The sequence below is a fragment of the Ovis aries genome, chromosome 1 (genome assembly GCF_016772045.2).
Source record: "Ovis aries strain OAR_USU_Benz2616 breed Rambouillet chromosome 1, ARS-UI_Ramb_v3.0, whole genome shotgun sequence".
Classification (NCBI taxonomy): domain Eukaryota; kingdom Metazoa; phylum Chordata; class Mammalia; order Artiodactyla; family Bovidae; genus Ovis; species Ovis aries.
The window spans coordinates 206202050-206225516 of NC_056054.1; the positions used below are offsets into that span (position 1 = coordinate 206202050).

At 36.9% G+C, this 23467-nt stretch overlaps 1 long non-coding RNA gene across 1 annotated transcript in view; it reads right to left on the reverse strand.

Moving 5' to 3' along the window:
- LOC105603067 (uncharacterized) overlaps nt 1–22883 on the reverse strand; it is a 73804-nt gene extending 50921 nt beyond the window's left edge. Inside the window, exons 1-4 of the long non-coding RNA XR_009601703.1 lie at nt 22686–22883; nt 22499–22567; nt 7501–7545; nt 1–5956 (exon numbers count right to left, since the gene is read on the reverse strand). The exon at nt 1–5956 is cut by the window's left edge and continues 50921 nt beyond it. This is a non-coding gene — a long non-coding RNA (uncharacterized LOC105603067). The remainder of the gene's footprint in view (nt 5957–7500; nt 7546–22498; nt 22568–22685) is intronic.
- Nucleotides 22884–23467: the final 584 nt, after the last annotated feature.

Consider the following 23467-nt stretch of genomic DNA (forward strand, 5'->3'; position numbering starts at 1 on the left):
CAGTTGGGCCACATAATTAAAAATACCTCAGAGGCACTGTTTGTATATTATAGGTTTTATATAACATTTAAACATATATACAAAGCTCTAATAGAATTATAACAGTTACTTTCTTAAACAGTCAATTGATTAGAATATTCCCTTTTAGTATCAGAAAACTCAGACCTGAGAGTTCCCTGGTGGTCCAGTGGGTAAGAATCTGCCTGCCAGTGCAGGAGACAGGGTTTGATCCCTGGTCCCAGAAGATCCGGTGTGCCATGGGTCAACTAAGCTGCTACGCCGCAACTGCTGAGCCCTGGTGCTAGAGCCCGTGCTCCACAACAAGAGAATCCTGTGTACTGCAACAAAGAGTAGCCCATGCTCACTGTAACTAGAGAAAGCCTGCACACAACAAGGAAGATCCAGCACAGCCCCCTCGGCTCCAAAAAAAAAAAAAAAAGATTTTTTTTTTTTAAAAGAAAGAAAACTCAGACCTTTTTTAAAGGAACGTAAACACAGAAGGGTGTATTTTCAATAATAGCAAACTTACAAAGCATCCTCTCTAGACATAGACAGCTCTCATTTAATTTTCACAATAACCCTAGGAAGAAATGGACGCCACAGAGAGGCTGAGTAACTTCTCCAATGTTGCACAGCTTGTAAAGGGAAGAGCCAAGATTTGAACTCGGCCAGTCCAGTTCAGAATCTGTGGTCTTTCACCATGCTGTGCATGCTGCTGCCTCTCAACAGCACTGTGATAGTGCTACCTATGGGCCGGGCACTGGTGAAGCATGCTCACTGTTTACTCCTCTTTTTGTCTGCAGAGAGCTTAATCTGACAAATCAGTGTGGACTTGCCCAAACCTTTATTTTGATCATGTTTCAGACTTATGCCCTTAGGGTCAATATCTTGCTGCCAGAGAAATTAGAGGAAATTAAATGAACAATTCAGTAGGCAGACTATTCCAGCCCAAGGATTTTGAAAAGAACTTCCAGTTTTGGCAGACAAAAGTTATGATTAAAAGGACAGGGTAATGCCAGAGTTTATGAAAAACCATACTGAACAACATTAATAGATATTACTTACTGAGAGTTTTCTATGGGTCAGGGTCTAGGTTTTATATCATTATTTTACTTCTATCTCAGAACAACTCCATAAAGTGTGTATTACTTAACCAAGTCTGACATGTCATAGATTGTAAATTCCACAATTTATTTACTAGTAAGAAAAAAGCTTTACTATTTAAACCAAGACATATCATCAGTTCTAAGATGCATTCTTATATCAGAGATGTTAAAATGTGAAAGAATATGCACCTTAACACTGAGGAATATGATTTACTCCCCACACTACAGAAGAGGAGATAGACTTAATGAGGTTAAGTTGTCAGAGATCACATGGTTAGCCAGCGGTAGACCCAGGGCTCACATTCAGGTGGGTCTAAATTGAAGCCCATGCTCTTAACTGTTTGATGGAGTATGTCTCAGTTTGTCATTTTAGCTTATAATGAAAAAACATTTTTTCATATAAGATTTTACTTTATGAAGCCGTTGCTTGGCCTGCTGTTCAGTTCACAAACAAAGTACAGTTTCTCTACTTTTAATAACTCAAGATGTTTCATAACTATGTCATGGTTTGCGATTTGAGAGTAAGCAAACAAGACCACACGAAGCTTAAAGAAGCACAGAACAATTTCATAAAAATATTTTTAGCAATAAAGACCCACAGGACAGAAATATAGAAAATGCATACGTACTTGACTCAGAGTCCCAGTTTTTCTTTTTTTTTTTTCCCAGGAGGCGACAGCAGCTTTAAACATTGCCTTCCTCCTGTGTAGGACTATACGTGCACAGTACGCAAGTGCAGCTCTTGTCCTAAAAGCACTACGAGCCATTGTTTTGTGATTGTCTCTTGAGGCCGAGGGAAATGTTATTGGTGGTCTGAAAGAATAGGTTTTAATATAGACATTTAATTTTCTTTCCATATACTCTATGATTAAAACAAGGTTTGCGCCATGTTCTATTTTTTTTTTTTTTTAAGCCATCTCTACTCACATTAACCAAACAGCATACTGACTGTGGCTGTGACTTCGGCTTTGACTGTCTTAAATTTATTTATTTTTAAAATTTATTTTATCAAGGAATAGTTGGTTTTTAGTATTGTTTAATTTCTGCTGTACACCAAGTGACTCAGTTATATGTATATGCATTCTTTTTTTCCATTATGATTTATCACAAGATATTGAATAGTTGTCTGTACTATACAGTGAGACCTTTCTGTTTATCCATTCTCTATATAATAGTTTGCATCTACTAGTTCCAAACTCCCAATTCATCCCTCCCTGACCACCTCCTACACCCCGGCCCCTAGCCTTTAAGAACTATAGATCTGTCCTCCATATGTCTGTGAGTCTATTTGTTTGACTGCCTTCAAGTTTAGATCGAACTTGATTTCTCTCTCTCATATTGTATCCAGGCATTGAATGAAATCTGGTTGCATTGACAAAATGTAATATTTGTCCTCCCCCAAATCCTAAACTGAATGGCGATATAGTTTATTGATAGATTTAATTGTTTTTAAAATTAGTTTATAAGATTATGAAAAGAATGTACTACTCCTTAGCAATTACTGAAATAAGTAAAACATTTAAATCCACAAAGGCCCTGAACAGTGAAGCAAAAAAAAAAAAGATATATATATATATACACACACACGCATATGTAAAAATATAAATGTAATTTACAAAAGTGAGGTTTGGAACATTCAAAGTTATTGCTGTAACTCATGATATTATTATTGTATCTAGGCTATAGAAATAATATGCTTTTAAAAAATCTAAAAATATAGACAAATACAAAGAAGAAAATGAAAACATCCTAGATCCAACTTCTGAGACTGTTATAGTTCTGAGAGATTAGAAAGTTGGAAGAGTAGCAGTTTAGATTCAAACTCAGGTTTAACTAGAAACCATATGCTTTTTTAAAACTATACTATGTTACCTTCTAATATCACTTTAAACTATACTTACTGGGTGCTAGATCAACAAATGTACTTTCATTCAAAGAAGGCTGAATATGGAACATTCGGATAAGACTTAACACGTACGTAAACATAGCCAGAAAAGGAAATGTTAAAATGGTCACACAGATTGGAAGCCTGGGCTTGGATCCAGTTGCTCATACGCTAGGATAAATGTCTGAGTTCTGTTGGGATTACATGGTCAGTTCTAATCTATTCAGTTTCACTGACATGAGCTCTTATTATGTGCTGGATACTCTGTGAGGTATTTTACACATACAGCATTTCTCCCCAGTAACTCTGCAAGTTAGTTATTATGGCATGTGCTATAGGAGCTTCCCTGGTGGCTCAGGTAAAGCATCTGCCTACAATGCAGGAGACTGGGGTTCGATCCCTGGGTTGGGAAGACCCTCTGGAGAAGGAAATGGCAACCCACTCCAGTATTCTTGCCTGGAAAATCCCATGGATGGAGGAACATGGTAGGCTACAGTCCATGGGGTTGCAGAGAGTCGGACACGACTGAGTGACTTCAGTTAAAGATGAGAAAAATGGAGCTAAGACAGGTTAGGGGACTTATTCTGGTAAATGGTGGAGCCTCATGAGATATGCACCCAGTTCTGTGCACCCCAAAGTTATGTTCCTTGATGTTTGAACAATACTGGATCCCATCCTCAAGGAACTTAGAGTCTAATAGGATATGATATAATTGTAGGGATAACTAAGACATAAGAAAGGATACAAAACAAACCAACCAAGATATAAACAGAGTGTTAGGAGAATTCAGATCCAGACATGCCTATCTAGCTCTGTGCGGGAGTTGGGAATGAGAGGAGATGGAGAGCAGGAAAGCACTCCCATTAAGAGCCTGGATGGGAAAAGGGACTAAAAGGAAGAATGAAAGAAATGTGATGAAGGCTGAGTGGAACAAAATTGAATCAAGAAGAAAAAATAGAAATCTGATGTGTTGGTGACATACAAGGTGTGAGTAAAAAGTAAGGAGGGATAAAGTTAGAAAGGCAACTTTGGCTATAATATTTTTGAAGGTTTGAGCCTCAAGGGGAGAAGTTTGTATGTAATTCACCAGGCAGTGAGGCTCACTGGGAAGTGTCTGATTGGAGGGAGCCTTAGGAAGATTGATCAGGTGGTAGTATAGAGAGGAAGCAGACCAGTTCATTGAAAGTCAGTTCCCTTGGCTTTCAGCAAGATACATAATACTATCCTCATTTAAGGATGAAGAAATTGAGGGTCAGAGGGACTAAGTAGCTTGCCCCAGATTATAGTAAATAGAAGAGCCAGGACTTGAATCAAGTCCCTCCAACTCCAGAGCCTCATTCTGTCACTAGCCTAACTACTTCAAGTGAGGTCCATGGACTGAAGTCTCAGCCCCCAGGCCACCTGACAACTCATTAGGAATGCAGACCTACTGAGTCAGAATATGTGTTTTCACATAATATACGCACCCTAAACTACTAGGCGACATTTTATCCCCTTAGAGTGATCTGTATAACTACTGGAAAAATCATTTAGTTGGCTGCAAATCCAATTGTTTGATAGTTTCCTCACATAAAGAACTATCTAAGGAAAGGGGCCTTCAGGATTTTGTACTCACTGGCAGACAAATCAGGAATTTAAATCCCAAAGTTCTAACTAGCTGTGTGGCCTTGAGCAAGTCACTTCACCTCTTTGAATTTTAGTTTCCTCATCTACATAATAGCCTGTAAGAATTAAACAAGGTGATACCTGTGAAAAGAGCTCATACACTGGAAACTCATTATAAACAAAGTGCTGTTACTAGGAGATAGAGCAATGAGATACCTTATTAAAAAAAATAGCAAAGAAAAGGAGGGAGGTCAAGGAAAGAGAGGAAGGAAGGAAGAAAGGGTAAAAAGAAAAGAGAGGCAAGGACAATATTTAAAGAAACAAACAGGAGGAAAACCGGTCACTGCTTCAGGGGTTTGAAGAACTTATGGGTAGAAGAAGGTAAAGCAATCTGGGAAATCTAATTTGTGTTCCACACAGGTGTTGATGAAGATACCGAGACCACACTGCACATGGATTGGGAAGGGTGGTAACAAGGGCCTGTGTGGTCTTGGCCCAAAGTAACAAACTCGAGGCCGGGTAAAGTCATAAAAAATTAGTCATATAGTAATTAAAGGAATGAGAAACAGTTCATCTGAGGAAAAATTACTATAGATTTTTAATCTTGAGCAGAGAAGCCTACATATTGAATTAATAATGGAACATTTGTTATCCATTTACTGCAGTTACCACATAAAACCAAGATACACTAACTGATTTCAAGCAGGAGACTCTTTAATTAGCCCAGACAGTGAGGGAGGTTAGACAACCAGCATGTTAAAAGGAGATTATGGACTCCTCGTTCCTAATTCTTTTGGTATGTATTCATTGAAGGCCTACTATTTGCCAGGCTTTGTGCTAAGTATTAGGGCTGCAAAGTGCATAAAACACAGTTTCTTCCTCAATCAAGTAACAATTCAGCAGAAAAAAAGATACAAGTTATTGTAATGCACCATAAAAAGTGAGAAACTTCATAAAATGGTTATAAATAAGAGGGTAGGAAAATTTAGAGGCAAGAAAGTATTAACTTCAGATGTAGAAAGTATCAAGAAAGGCATACTACCTTTTATAAAATTTTATTCTTTGGTCTTCTAAGAATCAAAGACCTGAACTAACCATCTGCTGAGATTCTTTCTTATTTTGTAACGGTGTCACTGTTTTTATCATGTTATCAAATAATAGATTAAGTTTGAATACATTTGGAACCGGGAAAACTAAGGGAGCAGTAACCCTGGCATCACTTGACTGTGGAAAACCATGTCTATACAATATTTCAAAAGTAAAAGAAAACCCTCAAAGTTTAATTCCACCAACAACCAGTTTATTGAGACATTAGTGTCAATTCATTCTGTTGATTTGTTGGTCCCATGGTGACACAAACCTATAAAGAGAATATAAATGTATAAAAAAACTAATCAATCACTGATCACCCCCCTTCCCTCCAAACCCATTTAAATTAAAATATTTCTGAGGTAGGGAAGTAATGGTTATAGTATGTACTGTGAAGGTAGTTTGTATGGATGAACAAGTTAAATTTTTTTATATTGGTCACCAGGAAAAATCTGGGAAAAACTGCCTTTCTGCATGTTGTAAAGTTTTGATTTAATAAAAATCAAGTGGAATCTATTTAAAGAGTTCTAGTATATTAAATCTGCTAATTGGTTATCTGAGCTTTTATCAGTTAAAAGCTTGTAAAGAAGAAAATGCTGCAAACCAGAAAATATTTTTTCTTCTATTTTTGTAATTGCTGTAAGGCTAAGTAATACACTGAGATAATTTTAGAAGAATTTAGACAGATTAAAGATATCTATCTGGATGGGGGCAAAAACATGTTAGAATTTATCAACAGAATGGAATAGAATGTTAGTCAAAAATTTTTTTTAATGTAGTTTCACATATCTAATTGAACTGAATATTTTTTGGATGACTGTTGATAAATGCATAAGCTCTGGGTTTGCTGAACTTCTGAAGGACATGTGTCTGTAATTGGCCTTTCTCATTTCTGTCTTGTTAACAAGTATATAAATAAGAGAAGGCTTCAGTAATTGGCTTAGAGTTACTAATGAATTAATTAACTTCAGTCTATTTTACCTAACCTTTAATAATAAGAGTCTTTTTATTTTTTTTGGTTCAGCAATAGGTCTGACAGACTGAAAAAACAGACATGCAGCAAAGCTCTTGAAAATTAATGAGAAACGAGGAAAGAATCAATGTACATTCTGCTTGCAGAGAACTGACACAAAAAAGACACAATAAACCATGAACAAACACAGTCAGTTTAAAAAATAGGTTAGAAAAAGTGGGCAAATTCAATTATAGAAGTAATTAGAAGATATAGGGCAAGGCTGCCTTTTGGGACTGTGCCAGAAAACATGAATTAATATGAGTGAATAGAAAGAACCCATGTAGTAATTAAGAAGCAATCACCTATGGCAATGAGTACCTGAAAACAGGCTGCAAACTATTAATTCAGTGATCAAAAATATTTTTAGATGATTAATATGGCAAATTTATTTTAAAAGACTAATTTCTGGAAAGATATCAAGACAATAGCACACTATTTGTTCCTCTGGCATTTATATAGCTAATTAAATTTTATAATTTGCAACAACAGTCATTATTATCTGAAAACAGTAAAAGCAATATTTCGCCTCCTTTTTAAAAAACAGTGGTTCTAAAATCATTGTTAAATCCAGCTCCTGCTGTCCTCCTATAAGTGCCTAAGCTTTGACTGTTACCTCCTTTCAATGTGCATTTTCCTTATAAGTCTGTGTTTGAGTAACATTAAAATTTGAATTAATGTACATATTCTCAAAGGTTTTGTAAGTTCCCATACTTGGGCAGGGATTCTACAAACTGTTTAATTTCAACAGTAACAAATAAAAGCAGTTTAATGCACTATTTGTGCATCAAAGACTTTCTTACTTGGTCAACAGAGGTCTGTTACTTCAGTACACACCATTCCTCCCCCTAGAATACAAAGGCATAGACACGTTACAGTGAAGCATGCTTTACAACACACAGAAGGCTAATGGGTTCTGAAATATGTGATTATCAGAGCCCCGTAGAGCAAGATGAGGGTCTGGCTGGTAATAAATAACCTTGCAATATGAATTATTCTATTTCTACAGCTTTAAAAAAATGTACATTTCATTTGTTGATCAGAAAAGTCTGGAAAATACTGTCTCTTTGGAAATAACAGGAAGCTACTAAAACGAATCAGTGTCTCTGTGGGGAGTTATTGAACACCTACTAAGGGCCTAAGGCATGAAAGTCAATCCTGAAATGCTAACCTTGTAACAGATATTTATATTGTGTATGCATGTATGATTTCCTTTTGGAGGTCAATGAGCAGAAACCTTTGTATGCCATGCTTCAGAGATGCTAGATTTTTAGTTACTAAATTTGTTCATGCAGTATTACTGTTTTTGAGGTTAAGATATTAAATTCATTACCTACAAAACAAGATCAAGCTAGACACTCACTGTCACTGTTGCAGACGACATGGAGGTACAGAGTATAGGTGTTTGAGAAGAATAAACATGAGAGGTTTTAACAAGACACCAAATTAAGCCGATATTAGACCTATCCAGTTCTTTCATTATTTGTATTTCTCTTATTTTCTTAAACTAGGTGCTTTTGAAAAAAACATATGAGAGAAAATAGCCTCTAACAGAGGTCTCTCAGTCTCTGAGTTTGCTTCATGTTGTTCAATATCAAAACTTAGGTGTGACAACAGCAGACAGACAACTCTGCCAGCTAGATGATGCTGATGACAGAGAGCGTCCCAGGAGGCGGGCAATTGGGAACTAGTGAAGTGAGTACAGCTTAGAGGTGTGGGGCTGAGGGGCTGCCAGCTGAACGGGACCCACTCACCATGAAATGTTAACGTGTCAGTGAAGGCGGAAAGCATGAATGAACTACAAAGAAACTGAAAATGACTCAGCTGGTTGGAAATGGAATTTGGGCTCTTTGCCAAAGTAAGGTGTTTAAGGGCACACGCCCTAACACCTCGGGGATAAAAGGCTGCCCCTGAATTTGAAAAGAAAATATTTTGAAGAAAGACAAATGGCTTTTTTCATCAGAAATAAACTTCTCTTTTTTTTTCTTCCTTTCCACACAACATTTTCTGCGTCCCTACTTTTTGCCAGATTCTGGGTTAGGAATGAAGAACAGAGGGAGGGAGCACAGAATATAAAGGTAAAAGAGACCCAGCGCCTCTTTCAAAGCTGCTGTCCTAGAGGAAGGACAGATGTACGCAGCTGCAATAAAAGATTGTAATAAAATAATTGCAAAAGAGGGGAAGAGGTAAGTTGTGATAGTGCAGAGGAAGGAGGCAATTAGTTAGGGGGCTATATAGTAGATCAAAAAAGGTTTTCATAGAAGAGGTGGCAATTATGCCAGTCTTTGAAGAATAATGGTGCTTCCCTAGTGGCTCAGTTGGTAAAGAAACTGCCTGCAATTCAGGAGGCCCCAGTTTGATTCCTGGGTTAGGAAGAGCCACTGGAGAAGGAATAGGCTACCCACTCCAGTATTCTTGGGCTTCCCTGATGGCTCAGCTGATAAAGAATCTGCCTGCAATGTGGGAGACCTGGGTTCGATCCCTGAGTTGGGAAGATCCTCCTGGAGAAGGGAATGGCTACCCACTCCAGTATTCTGGCTTGGAGAATTCCATGGACTATAGTTCATGGGGTCCCAAAGAGTTGGACATGACTGAGAAACTTTTACTTTCACATTTCTTGAAGAATAATAGGCAGAACTGGAAGAGGAGAATTTTAGCTGGAGGAAACTTTTTTTAATCCTGCTATCATCTCTGACTTCCTCTTTTGCAGATCAAAGTTATTTTAGGAAGAGAAGATAGACAAGACAACCATGATGTGTGTACATGAGGATGGTGATTGTGTATGTTGGGGTGGATGGGAGGAGGATGGGTGTGAGAAGAAAGATTGGGTGGTATGGGAATTTCTTTAGAGTTTATAATATATTCTCCTCATTTACCAAATTTTGCCTCCTCCAGGTTAGTATTTTTTTTTTCAGACACACTCTTTTTCAATATTTGAATGATGTTTTGATTCTATTTTGATTCCATGTGACTCTCCAGTAGCTTTTATTTTTTTATGTTTCATGGCTTAGTCATTTTTGGCAATGATAAGTTGCTTATTCTAACTTGATTCCTGTGGATTGTGCTATATTTATACTTGTACCTAGTTATTCCTTTATTAATATATCTTTTCTTTTTCTCATTAAATAAATATTTAAGTATTTACTACTTGATGAGTATCTTGCTAGGCATAGTTTATTCTTTCCTTCTAGCTTGGAATTTGAAACATGGAAGTTATTTAAAATGCACTATCTACAAGATCAGACTTATGCATATGGTTGAATCTTATTCAGTGTTGAACATCGAAACTAATCATGTTCTTGACTGATCTATTAGTCAGTGGGGCCATGTATACTGGTCTACTTAGTTCTTAAGATGTTTTCAAAGGAAGACTATAGAGCAACAACCTTGTTAAGATAATCACAGCAGACTTATCTTTAAACGGAGAATTTCAGGCTGGTATGAGTCAAAAATTTCCTATGTACAAAACGAGACTTATTTACTAGATAGTTCAGTTCATTTCACAGTCACTCAGTCGTGTCCGACTCTGAGACCCCATGGACTGCAGCATACCAGGCTTCCGTGTCCATTTACTAGATATACAAAATCTAAATCTCCGTGTCTGTCTAGAGGCTAAGAAAAGTATCATATGTGAGCATTAATTCATTCAGTGGATTTTTAAACTAGTACTCTGCTAGAAACTAGGGATATAAAAATGATTAAAAATGAGCTTTGCCCTTAAGGAACTAACTCCCACAAGAAATAGATGAGTCAGATAAGTAAATCAGTTATTATAACTGATGAGGTATAAAAGTACAGCATTCTATGAAAGCACAAAAAAGAGAGATCTCGATTGGGACAGTAAGGTAAGAAGATAAAATACCAGAGGTTAAAGTTTAGGAACAAGAATTTAATTAGCTGAAGAAGGGCACCAAGGCCCAAGGAAAGGTGATGTATAAAACAGCATGATGAGCTTGGAAATGTCTTTTTGCAAACTTACAAAGAATTGGCTCCGTATTAAAAGAAGGGTGGGTGGAATGGTTAAAATACCCCTTACACAGATCAGACTCTCTCTGAGGTCTTCAGGGCCTTGTCTCATTTCCTTTTTCCTAATTCCTTTTCTGTTGCCCAAGGTTTTTGGATAGAACCATATCGAAAGTCTGGTCTGTGGTAATTTTGGAATTTGAAAGCTGCTGGCCTGCTAATGGGGTAAGTCAAATGGGCGTTCATGCTAATAACCTAGGTGAGAGCACAGAAGAGCGGTCATGGATGGGATCCCAGTATACTTGTATGTGCCTCAGCAAGTTTTTGACTCTATGGAAGTGATTTTTTTTCCTATGCCAGTGTTTCCTTTTGTCTGGATTCAGAGCCTTGAATAGGCTAACTTGTTGCAAAGGTCTCAAAAGTTTTACTTCATGAACATCAAGAAAAGGAATTGAGACAGTTCTCAGGATTGGCTCTAGTGTATCACACGGTAAAGGTACTTATTAGAAATCTCTGCCCACCTAATTCCTTTCCTAATTCCTTATCTTTCAGGAATCAGCTTAAATGACCTTTTTTTCTGAGAAGCTTTGTCTCATCTTCTGTATTAGATCATGTCCCTCTGTTATATGCTTTCTTAGCACCCTGCAATTTTCCTTTGTAGCACTGAATATGACTCCAGTTAAATACTAAATTATGTAATTAATGCTTTCACACCAGACTCTTTAAGTAGAATATTAGCTTTATGAGGGCAGGAGCTAGATTTTATGCTGCTGTATCTGCAATGCCTAGCAGCATTCCTGGCTCACAGTAGGTGCTCAGTATGGATTTTTTGAAAATGATTCAGTTACTTGTTATCCCAGTTCCATTCAACAAATTGAAAAGTAGCAGAGCTTCTAAGTAAAACCAGATCTGTACATCCTAGAGCTAACGGGAACTCCTAGGAATCTCTCAAAACTGACCCAGGCTTCTAGGAGAGTTCAAATGATGGCTCTGGGTTATCTCCTCTTATTGTTCCACCTGGCCTCTCCTGATGGTATTTTGGCTCAAAACTAACCCAGCACCTTCTCGTTCATCCGTGTCAGCAACTTGTTATTGTAACTTGCTTGCCTCAGGCCAGAGCTTCCTTCATTATTGAGCACCAGATATGTTTGTCACTATGCCAAGTACGTGGGATAAAAACTTGGAAAGGCATGGACTTGACCTCAGGAGAGCCATAGGCCGCCATGAAGTGACAAGATCAGAGCAAGCTTCATCAATCTCCAGGGAACCATTGCTTGGAATTATAAGACCATTGCCCTTTTAGCATAAAGAATTTGATCACTGTGAAAATGCACATCACCTTGGAAATCATAATTATTGTTAGCTGTTATCAAGTACTTTTGCCTTCAGATAAATGAAAAATCGAGGAGCAGGTTTTGGCTCTGAGGTGTAGAAGAACAGAGAAAAGGCCTTTGGGAGTGTGAGAAGAAGAGGGACAGGAGAGCCAGTAAGTTGGGAAAGGGGTAAAAATGAAATAGCTAGAGCAACAGTGCCCAGCACATAGTAGACACAATTTACTCAAGGTAGTGCTTGAGTAAAGGGCAAGTTTTACCTTAGGCTGTTTTTTAGGTAGCTAGTGATTTCTGGTTGAGTAAAAGTTTACAAAATAGGAAACAGATGGCTCCAGCTGTTTGGGGTTGACGCCAAATCCCAGTTATGCTCACAAAGTAGGACTTCACACGGAGACCATATAAGATGTTTTTTTTTTTTTTTTTCCTCTTCTAGCACCACAAGTTCAAGAAGATTTCCATTTACTCTGGGGTGGTGGGGTGATAAATTGGGAGATTGGAATTAACATGTCTGTACTACTGTATATAAAACAGTTAACTAATAAGGACCTTCAGTATAGCACAGGGAACTGTACTCTGTAATGGCCTACATGGGAAAAGAATCTTAAAAAACAGTGGATATTTGTATATGTATAACTGATTCACTTTGCTGTACACCTGAAACTAACATAGCATTGTAAGTTAGCTATACCCCAATAAAAATGTAAAAGTTCAGTATCAAAAAAAAGTTAGCACGTTGGTAAAGAATCCACCTGCCAATGCAGGAAAGACAAGAGACTTGGGTTCGATCCCGGGGTCAGGAAGATCCCCTCAGAAGAGGAAATGCCAACTGACTCCAGTATTCTTACTTGGAAAATCCTATGGACAGAGGAGCCTGGAAGGCTTCAGTCCATGGTGTTGCAGAGTCAAACATGACTGAGCGACTAAGCACAAATCAAAAAAAAAAGAAAAAAAAGAAAGGTTATATAAAGGAGTCATACACTGTTTTCAAAGGTTCCATGTAAGCTTGAGCTTAGATGCATCTGCTGGGTTCTCTTAGCTATTTCAAACATTTTTTTAATCAAAGAAACTCCAGTAGACTTAAATTGGTTATGAGAACTAGTGATGATGTTTCAAAAGAGGACAAATATACCATAGTGGTGTCTGAATACTAAGATTTTTTTCTATGTCTGTGAGTATAATGCTTGCTTACACATACTAGCAAAGAACACAATTAACATACTAATTTGATTCTCTACCTAAAGAATGAAGAATTGCTTTGACACAGACAGCTGTCCATGAATGGCTGGGGTGACCCCCTTGGTCAGTTTTCCATCTGTCTTAGAGTAAAAAGTCCAGATTTAGACATGTTTTAGCTGTATGACCTTGAGCAGCCTTCTTATGTTGCTTTTTCTCAGTATCTTCACCTGTAAAATGGAGGCACATCTAATACCTGACTGATGAGGTGGTAGTAAGGATTAAGTTAGCACCTTGCTTGCAATAGATACATCATATATATATTTCTTTCACTCTAGTCTGAATCTGTGTATTCTGAGGAAGTCTGTAGTAGGTATGGGACTATCTACCTCTACCTGCCTCTAAAGAGAAAGAAGTAGAGAAAGATTTTAATGAATCCGTTTTAAGAGAATCCTGCAGCTATGCAGAAGTCAGCGCTTCCTTTTTGTCCTGGCTCCCAGGGATATGAGGCTCCAAGGATAGAGACATAGGAAGACAGCAAATGATTGCCATTGGGGAACATCTTAGGCCCGTCTCCAGTGTCATTGGCAGCTCTAAGAATATCAGGTTGACAAATCTAAATAACACCAATTATAATTGCATGACCACAGTTTTCCAATATCGCCGTGTACTAACCTCCCTCTCCTGCCCTTTTCCCCTCCTTAGACCGGTGGGTCTTAATCTTGGTTACACCTTGGAATCATCTGTGGAGCTTTAAAAACTACTGATAACTTGGTCCCATTCTCAGAGAGTCTGATTTTGTCTTTTTAAAAGCTCTCCAGAAAGTCATTGCACTTTTGAGCACTGAAAATTTGAAAATTAATTTTTTTTCAATGTAAAGTCCAAGTTAACCCATGGCAAAAATGCAGTTAATAAAAAGAAATTGAGTCACAGGGCATATGATTAATTTCATACTGTTAAGAATATTTTGGTATCTTAAGGTTATTTGCTGTAAAAGTAAATGGCAACCCACTCCACTATTCTTACCTGGAGCATTCTATGGATAGAGGAGCCTAATGAGCTACTGTCCATGGGATCACAAAGAGTCAGACACGACTAAGCAGCTAACACACACACACACACACACACACACACACACACACACACACACACACACACACACACACACACACACACACAAGGTTATTTAAAATCTAGTTTAATGTAAACACCCTCTGTCCTGCCCTGCCTCATAAATTTAAGGCTGTTGAGCCAACTTGGTATGAAGGGTACCAGGCTGGAAGGAGCAGAGCGGTAGGATTTGATCCTGTCATTTACTGAAAGATTCTTAAGAGGCAGTGGTAGTTCAGAGTGCTCTCTTGCATCTCTGGTTAGCTCTAGGGATAAAGGATCTCCTCATTTATTAGCTCTTCCTGTTTGGCTGTTAGCTGTGCTGAATGGATATTTTCAACCCCACTGTCCACAAGACTTTGGTGTGTGTGTCATGATCTGCTGTGATTGAGATATGTTACAAGAAACATGAAATGATACGTTTTTGGGTTTAAGAATTCCAGAAAACTCAAGGTTATCCTTGTAACAGCGTTGTTTTCACTCACTTGTACATCAGGACACTGTCCTGAATGGGAGAACATGGTGGAGTTACAATTACTATGGGGGACTGTCATTTGACATGTGTCCCTGTGGAACAAAGATTGGGGTTTTGCAAAAAATCCAATCTCCTAAGTCAAAAGAGTTCCTCACTGGGCCTCATTTGCAGTAGTGCATATTAATAGAGGTGGTGGAGGGAGCTGGACAAAGGGGCCTCTCTGTGTTCCAGTGCCCAGTCTTGTTTTTGGGGACAGAGAGGATCTTGTTTTCTTACATTGGGGAAGGAAGCTGGTGTGCAAGGTCACACCTTAAGGCATCTCTGAACTGAAAATGGAAAAAACATCTTAAGTAACTCTACCAGTCTTTATCATCACAAAAATCAGTTTATAAACAAGTCAAATGTAAACAAAATATTTTTAGGAAAAATAAGGACAAAAGTATCACATACTTAGAGTGTTCTTCTGATAATTTGAGTAATTGTGATCTGACCAGTAATTTTAATATTTTCTGCTGAACATGAAGGAATGGGGTACTCCGTTCAGCTTTTTCATTTACTAGCTGAACTTGCTAGTTGAATAAAAAGAGAAATTGTCAGTTAGGTAATTTAGATCAACACTTTGTTGTTGGGTTTTTGTTTTTGTTTTTGTTTTGCTTTTTTTTTTTTTTTTTTTTGCTTTTCAAGGTTCCTGAGCAGAAGGGAAAATGAACTTAAAGATGAGGCTTGGAGGAGAAAGAAGGGCTGGGGAGAAATATGGTAAGCACTCAATAAGTGGCTATAGGTAGTTGTCATGGTGGTGATGATAATATTAATAAATCTCTCCTGAGAAAGTTTTCAAATCACAGGGAACATACTACTTTGATTTTTATGAGTACTGAGCTATTTAAAGTATTATTTATTACTTTTGTGCTTAATTTTTTTTCTGGTAAGGAATTTGAATGCAAGATAAAGGAAGAGGGATTTATGAAGAGCTTAGCATTTGCAAATTGAAATCACTTGAATCATGTTTTTAATTTTCCTTGTTTGTAACAAATGACTTAATTATACTTTGGCGTCTTAATTTTCAGCTTCTCAACTTATTAGTGAGTAATACATGTGGAGTCCTTTGAGTTAAATGGACACAATGTCAAATAAATTTGATTTTATTTTACAATGCAATCGATTAAATTGGGCAAGTAACGTAAAATATATGTTGAAGATTTGATTCCTCGTGGCAGTATGGCAAATGAAGTGAAGGACTTCCAAAAAGTGTGATAGATTGCTGTTACCATCTTATTACTACTAATACTATTAGCAACAAAAAGTTTCGGAAAATTCATGGATACAGCTCAAGAAAAACTTGCTTATGGAGAGAAAATCAGGAATGATTGGGGGGTACTTCCCTAATCTTTCAAAGCAGACACTATCCTGACTTCCCACAACACATTTGACTGGGTTGCTTCCTGAGACGGAAATCTGCAAGGCCTGGTCTGACACACGGCATTTGTTGCACTGCTAACATTGAAACATGATATTTTCCTTCCTTCCAGCTTTTAGTCTATTTTACACTGCTCTTTATTTCACATTGCTTTTATTTTACACTGACCCTAGCTATTGGTGGCACTGTATGAAATCTCAGTTTTCTAGTCTGCAGATCTGTCACTGTTTACTGAGCTTTTATTGTCACTAGAAACAGCTTTGCATTTTAATACAGCTTCCAGTCCTCTAGGACCCTCTCCCCTGAAATAACTCCAGCTCCCCAGGGCTGCTGCAGAGTGGAGCAGAGAGAGGAGACGCTTTTGTGGACAGTGATGCTGATGGTAGATAACTCCAGCTGTCATTACAAGATCATCCAGATAAGGGGGGGGGCAATCAAGTAGGGCTTACAGTCCACTTGAGTTTTTCTGATTGTAAAACCAGCCATTTTTCAATTTAAATAATTTAAGGATTCCTGCTTCTCTATACTCTAAGGCTCATTTAGCCTCTTATTAGCTAACTGTTTCTCCAGTTCAAGAGGTAGAAGGGAGGAGTGCAGATTTTTTGTTATTGTTAATTCACAGCAGTGGGTAGTGGTGTGTAAATAAAAAATAAGCCAAACAAATTTGATGAGAAGAGAGAATAGAAGTCCATGCAAGTAATCATAATTGATTTTTAAAAGTTAATTAAAAGGAATAAAACAAGACAAGTAGTGCAGCGGCCTAGCGTATTATCAACAGGCAGATGACAGAGAGGAGAGTGAATTAGAAAATTGATTCCCAGCTAACTAGAGCAAGAAACCAGACCAACACAGCTCTTCCTTTAACCTTGAAAATCCCAAATTCTTTACTATGTCCTTTCCTCATAGTATTCTGACAGTGATATTATCTCACATTATTTCCATGGAAGGAACTGCTGGGAGGAGTTGGAGGGAAAGAACAAAATGAAGTTGTGATTTCCTAGAGAATGCAGGTCAGAACCAATTTACAGAATCACCTGTGGCATATCAGTTGATAGCAAATGTAGCCAAGAAACCATAGGTCTTCCTTTTTTCTCTCTTAGTTGTAAGCTTTTCTATTTTTCTCTTTTAAATTTTGCAGTCTTTCCTTCTTCCTAAATTTCTATGATCAAAGACCAGTAACCTACAATATTTACTTTCAAGTAGCATATTCAGGAGTTACCCCTCAGGTCATTGACTTCTACTCAAGAAAACAGGACCTGAGGAGACCGTCCAGTATGACGGCAAGGCTCTTCCTAAACCTTTCAAGAACATCTTTTGGTAGGACTACGTCTAACATTTTTGTGTAGGCATTCTCGGTCTGGGATAGTTCTAGAGAATCATGTACTAGCTGAACCCACGGGCCTGTTTTTTCCTTTGCTTAGGAGATATCTGCTCAGATGAAGACACAGATTCCCCAGTATAGTGGTCAGAGCCTGAGCTAGTAGGTTGGCTAGTTAAAGAAAATATTTCCTAACAGAAGTAGGGCTTAAATCTGATGGAGGGATATTCTTGAATTATTAGAAAGACAGTGATGACATGCAGACTGTTGTTGAACAAGCAAGGTCTTTAGCTTGCACTTGAAAAAGAATTATATAGAAGGTAACATTAATAACTAAGCAGTTACAATAGGAAGAAAGAGCAGAAAACACTGTGTTGCATTTTCTTTCTCCCCCCTATCCTCTTCCCTCCCTTCCTTTCAGCAGTCCTTCCCTCCTTCCTCCTTTGCTTTCTTTTCTTTCTTTCCATTCCTACCCATCTCCCTCGTTATAAGCAATGGAAGCCCATCTTTGGATTATTAGAGAATTACCATAGATCTCATTGATGCATAAGTAGACCTCAGGAGAATATGGCATATCTCTACTCAAAGAACAGACTGTAAACTTCTGGATTGATATTCTGCTTTTCTTTTTTCCTTTCCCTCTTCTCTCATTTTAGAATTAGGGAAAGCAAAAATAACCAGATGTGAGTGCCAGAGACAGCTAAAATTGCTTGTGCTTCTTCTATTTCCTTTTCTCTCTTTTTCAGACACTAGAGCACTTGTGATTTTTTTCCTGAAGCTCTGTAAGATCATGGGCCCTGATTGATTTCCTCACTACTGTACTCCTGGCATTTAGTATTGTGCCTAAATATTTGTTGAGTGATTGAATTAATGTGATGTCTATTAATATCCTGTCCAAAAAATCGAGGATAAAGGATGGGTAAATACAGAACCCAGTTAACATAAATAACATAAACATTACCTTGTAGGTCTTTTTCTTTAATCTGCGAAAGTTCTACTAGAGAATTTCCCAAAATGTATTTAACAAAACATTAGCTCTGAAGAATAGATTTTTAAAATGCAAAATAGGTGAGGAAAGTCTATGAAAAAATTGTTTAGGATACTCTATATTATACAAAGTTCAAAGAGATCTTTACAATATGATTTCTCAGAGTTTTTCAGGTCCCAATTGTCACTGTAAACTTAGAGCAGGATATAACATGCTACATTTTAAAGATTATTTGACCATGTTCCTCTTTTATTTGGCACATCTTATAGAAAGACTATTCCATAAAACACAGTTTGGGAAAAGTAGCATCTTCATTCAGCTTTACTTTCTTTAATTCTCTTTTGAATTTAAGTTCTAATTTCTTTCACTGTACACGAACCCTTAAGCACAGAATGTGAATACAGTTAACAGTACTGAATTTTACACATAAAAATAGTTAAGATGGTTAATTTTATGTTCTGTTTTTTAAAATCACAATTAAAAGTTTAAAAATACTCCCCAAATATTACTTTACTAAAAATAGATGAATCAATACTTTACCTAAGGGCTATAATAATGAACCAAAAATTTAATGTTATTGCCAAATAAAGGGCATGATTTGGGGCTACAACCTTCACTCAATTGTATTACCTACCCAGATGCTGTATTCTCAGTAAGTATCTTGGTTTTGAACATTGACTTATGGATCTCTTAGTGTGTGTTTTTAGTAATATTGTTTAGGATGACTATGCAAAAAGACCTATAGATGTGTAGGGAAAGTTTATTGTGGTTTAGTAGAGTGAGTTTAAGACTAAGGCACAAGAAATTGGGCCAAAACATTGACACTGTTACTGACTCAGAGTGGTACATTAAGTAAACCCTGGTTATCTTATGGATAACGTTTCTTTATCCGTAAGATATTTACTTCTTCCTTCCAGCATGGTTATCCCATCTTACATGGAACTCTAATAGTCACAGCAGATAAAGGCAAGAGGTAAGATGCTACTTGTCCTCCCTTCCTCCATGGCCCTAAGTATCCCCAGGGAGCCCAAGAGCTCAAGGGAACATAGTTTGAAAATCATGAGGTTAGATAATCTTTAAGTTTTACCCAAGCCTTATTCCTATCACTTGAAGTCAGACTGAAGCAGAAAAGAATATTTGTGTCCATATTAAAGCCTGTGAACCCTTGTAATGTTATACAGACTCATACAGCATTTAGCTATTGCAGAATGTAGAATACTGCCATACCACATGTGGCAAGCACCTTTTGAATTTCAACATATATTTTAGATTAAAAAATAAGAAAAATATTACCAGAATGTATACTTCCCTCAGTCACTTTATGGATACATTTCAAGATACTAACATGATGGTGGATTAAATTTGAATGCAAATATTGTCACTGAGAAGTTGCCCATTTGTACGGTTTCTAAGACTCTCTTATTTTTAATGAGCAAGGTTTTACTAAAAACAAAAAGTGTTAATTACATAAATATGCGTATTCTTTTCAAAGCATACACTATATTATGGGTAAAAAAACAATAGAAAAATGAATGCAAAACTAGTTCAACAGAAGCTGCTTCTTGAACAGCCTTTAAAATTATGACATGTTTACTGGGAAAATACATTACTTGTGACAGGGGTTACAAAAGCAATATTAACCTTCTTGAAATTTAATAGCAAAGCCAGACATGTAAAAATCAGTACCAGACGTGGTAACATAACTACTTTTGTTAAGATTGTATGTAGGATAAAACAGATACTTAAAGCTACATTAAGATGTGGGTAAGTAAATGGGCCTTTAGAAGATTCACAGCACACATGCATCACGAATAAAATCATGATGCAGATTGTGCTAAGGATAGCATTCTCGGAAATGAAAAGCCTTGTTTTTTCTTTTGCTTCTGTTATATTAGGGACTGTTGCTTTTGCAGTTTTGTACAGGGTGTCAGACATTAAATTTGCCCTTAAATATACATATATCTATCTTTTGAAGGCAGGCATTTGTTTACACTGACAAGCTACCAAACACTTTTGCTGCATTTAATATGTGACTAATGAGTTTTTGTCATTTATAATCAAAGAGGATGTTTGCTTCTGCAAAAAAATACATGATTTACCTAAACATAGCATTGATATTAAGCCAAGAACTCCATGGTAGCAGTTTAAAAATGTGATGAAATATAGATTATAAAATTTTACTTACCATCAAATACAGGTTTGTTTTACAAAATAATTTTTTTCTGAAATTTATTGTGTCACTATAGTTTTATCATATAATGTTATTTGTTTATCATGTAACATTAATATTTAAAAGAGATTCATGTTTTAAATTATTTCATTGTTTTTATAACCCTAAAATATTTCATTAAAATGTCTGAAAGCATTTTAACTTATTTTAGAGTGCTCTAGCTTGACACATATTAAAAAAATAAAGGTCAAAAGTCATAAAGGATAATAGCTGATGGTTTTGATAATGCTAATTATATATTACTGAGAATAAAAGTAGAAAAGGAAATATGAATACTAAAGAAAGATAAACATCCCAATGCTGGATTAAAAAAAAATAATGAAAAAACTCTTAAAATGTCTTTGTACTTCACTGTCATAATTCAAAGACATAATGAAGCCTGAATTAAAAATGTCAGTTTCTGTGAGTGTTGATAACTTGGTTCTTTGTTGGGCAAGTCAAAATGTGTCTGTTTGATAGGCAAAAATGACAGACTAAAAATGGGAGAAGTTGGATCTAAAAAAAGAAACACACACACATACACAGACACACGACTTTAAAAAAGGTCCATAATGTACTTAAAGGAGAAGACCTGTAGGGTAGGAGGCAGTATCTTTAGGAAGTCACCAAGCAGCACTAAAAGGCAATGTCCACGGCCAATCAAAACGATTTCTGAGGCTGCTGGGGCTCTTGCATCCCCGTCTTTACACTAGACTGGAAACCCTTTGTACTAATTACCAGACTGTACCAGATTTTCTGGTTCAGTTCAATCCTATAATTGACTGACAGTGATGGGCAAGGAAGGGGAAAAATTCAGGCTCAACACTGCAAGCAGAGGGTCAGAAATGGTTTCACAGAGAACTGGTCACAGCCTGGCACTAAAAGCAGGGTTAAGCAAGCATCATCAGCACTTTCTTCTAACTCTCAGGTTAAAAATGAAATGAGGAAGAAAAAACAACAGTCCAGGCTGTTCTCCTCTTACAGACCAGTTCTTAGCGTGCAACCATTTTCCAAAAAATGGAGAATAGCTTCAAGTGTAAATGGTAATTTTAGATGTCATTAATTTTTATTTTGCTTTTTGGAAATAGAGGTTTTTCTCCAAGAACTCAAATAGGGTCATTTTGCTAAAGTTCAACAGTCTTTTGTTTATTTACAGAAACTCGCTCCTCTCCTACTTGGATAACTGTAGTAATTCTAGGAAAAACAATGCTGCTATTTAGTTCCTAGGGCTAAAAAAATCATTAAAGTGCAAGTCTTACTTAGAGAGCCTGTGATAGGTTACGTAATCAAACTTAAGGATTTGAAAGCGTCATAATTCTCACCTCTTTTGCTTGTTTGTAATTCACTGATTTGGATTTACTGTATGTCTTTAGTAATAAAATGGTTGCCCATGAACCCATACGTTTTAAAACAAAAGTTTGAATAATAATTTACATTACTTACAGTTAATTCATTAAAGAAATAGAACACATTGAGCACTAGATTAAAGACTTGATCGACTGACCATCATTTGTTATTTGCTTAGAACTGTTCTCTCCCACTTTATTTGTAACCAAAAGAGCAACCTCTAGCTTTAGCTACACCAAATATTAAAAAAGCAGGTGCCAGAATCAGGGTCAAAATGAGACTCAGGCCATTCAGTAGGCAAGTGAGAATTATGTACTATCTTGTTGAGGTCAATTGACTTGAAATTTAATCACAGGTTAAGCCCCTTTTCTTTCCAGGCTAAAGAGTAAGCAACACCTGTGCCAGCAGCAGCTCACATTGCAGTTGACATAGCAGCCAGTTCAATTTTTAGTTACAAGTCAATTACTTACAGGAATAGAAAGGGAACATTTCATTCATTCCATGGATGGTCACTTTCCCGGAGAAACCTGTCAGGCTTGCTTTCTCCAAAAGAAGAAAAGAGAAGAAAAAAGTGAAAGTTAAAAATAAGTGAAATGCTGCAAAACTTCTAGAGCTAGGCCAGCACACTACAGCAGAGAAGTTGCGCAAATGGCTTACCTTCCAAATACTGAACAGAGCTGTCTTGGCAATGAGGCCTATCCCTGCTGATAAGTCCTGGGACTTGCCTCATCAGAGAATCAAAACAGGTGAAATGATAATAGGTGATCTACACCTGAGAAGAGGGCCAGCTGACTGTATGAAAGGAGAGAGCAAATGAGTAAACTGTCTTTCCCCAGCTACAGTCAGTCCTTGTGCAAGGGGAGTTTCAAATGCACTGGCTATAGACTTTTGTCCAAAGCTGTGGTTCTTTTTTTTTTTCCTCTTTTTTTCTTCTTTCTTTCTTTTCTTTTCTTTTTTTTTTTCCTTAGTGAAGCTAGATTAGTTCATACAAAACTCAACAATACAGCACTGAAACCCATTGTTGATATTCAACATTTTTCACATAGCGGAACAGAATAGACAATACGGTATCTAGGAAACCATGGGCTGGATTACAAACTGATGATATCTCATCCTTCTGGGGGCCTGTAATCCTTTTTATTACCTACCACAGTAAAAAAAAAAAAAAAATCACTGTGTGTGTGGGGGAAACTCTTTCAGAATAAATCAGTAACATTGCTATTCTTAGGTAAATAGGATAAATTAAAATGAAATCTTGCTTGTAACACTAAATCCCAAAGTGCCACTTGCCTTTTATGCAAGTTAATGATTTTTAAATTTATCTTAACCTTTATATGAGCTTCCATAGGTTTAAAACATTAAAATATTTGTAGAAATTTGCTTAATCACAGTGTTTAAAATTAACTTGGACTTTCAATTTCTTATGATAAATACCTGGA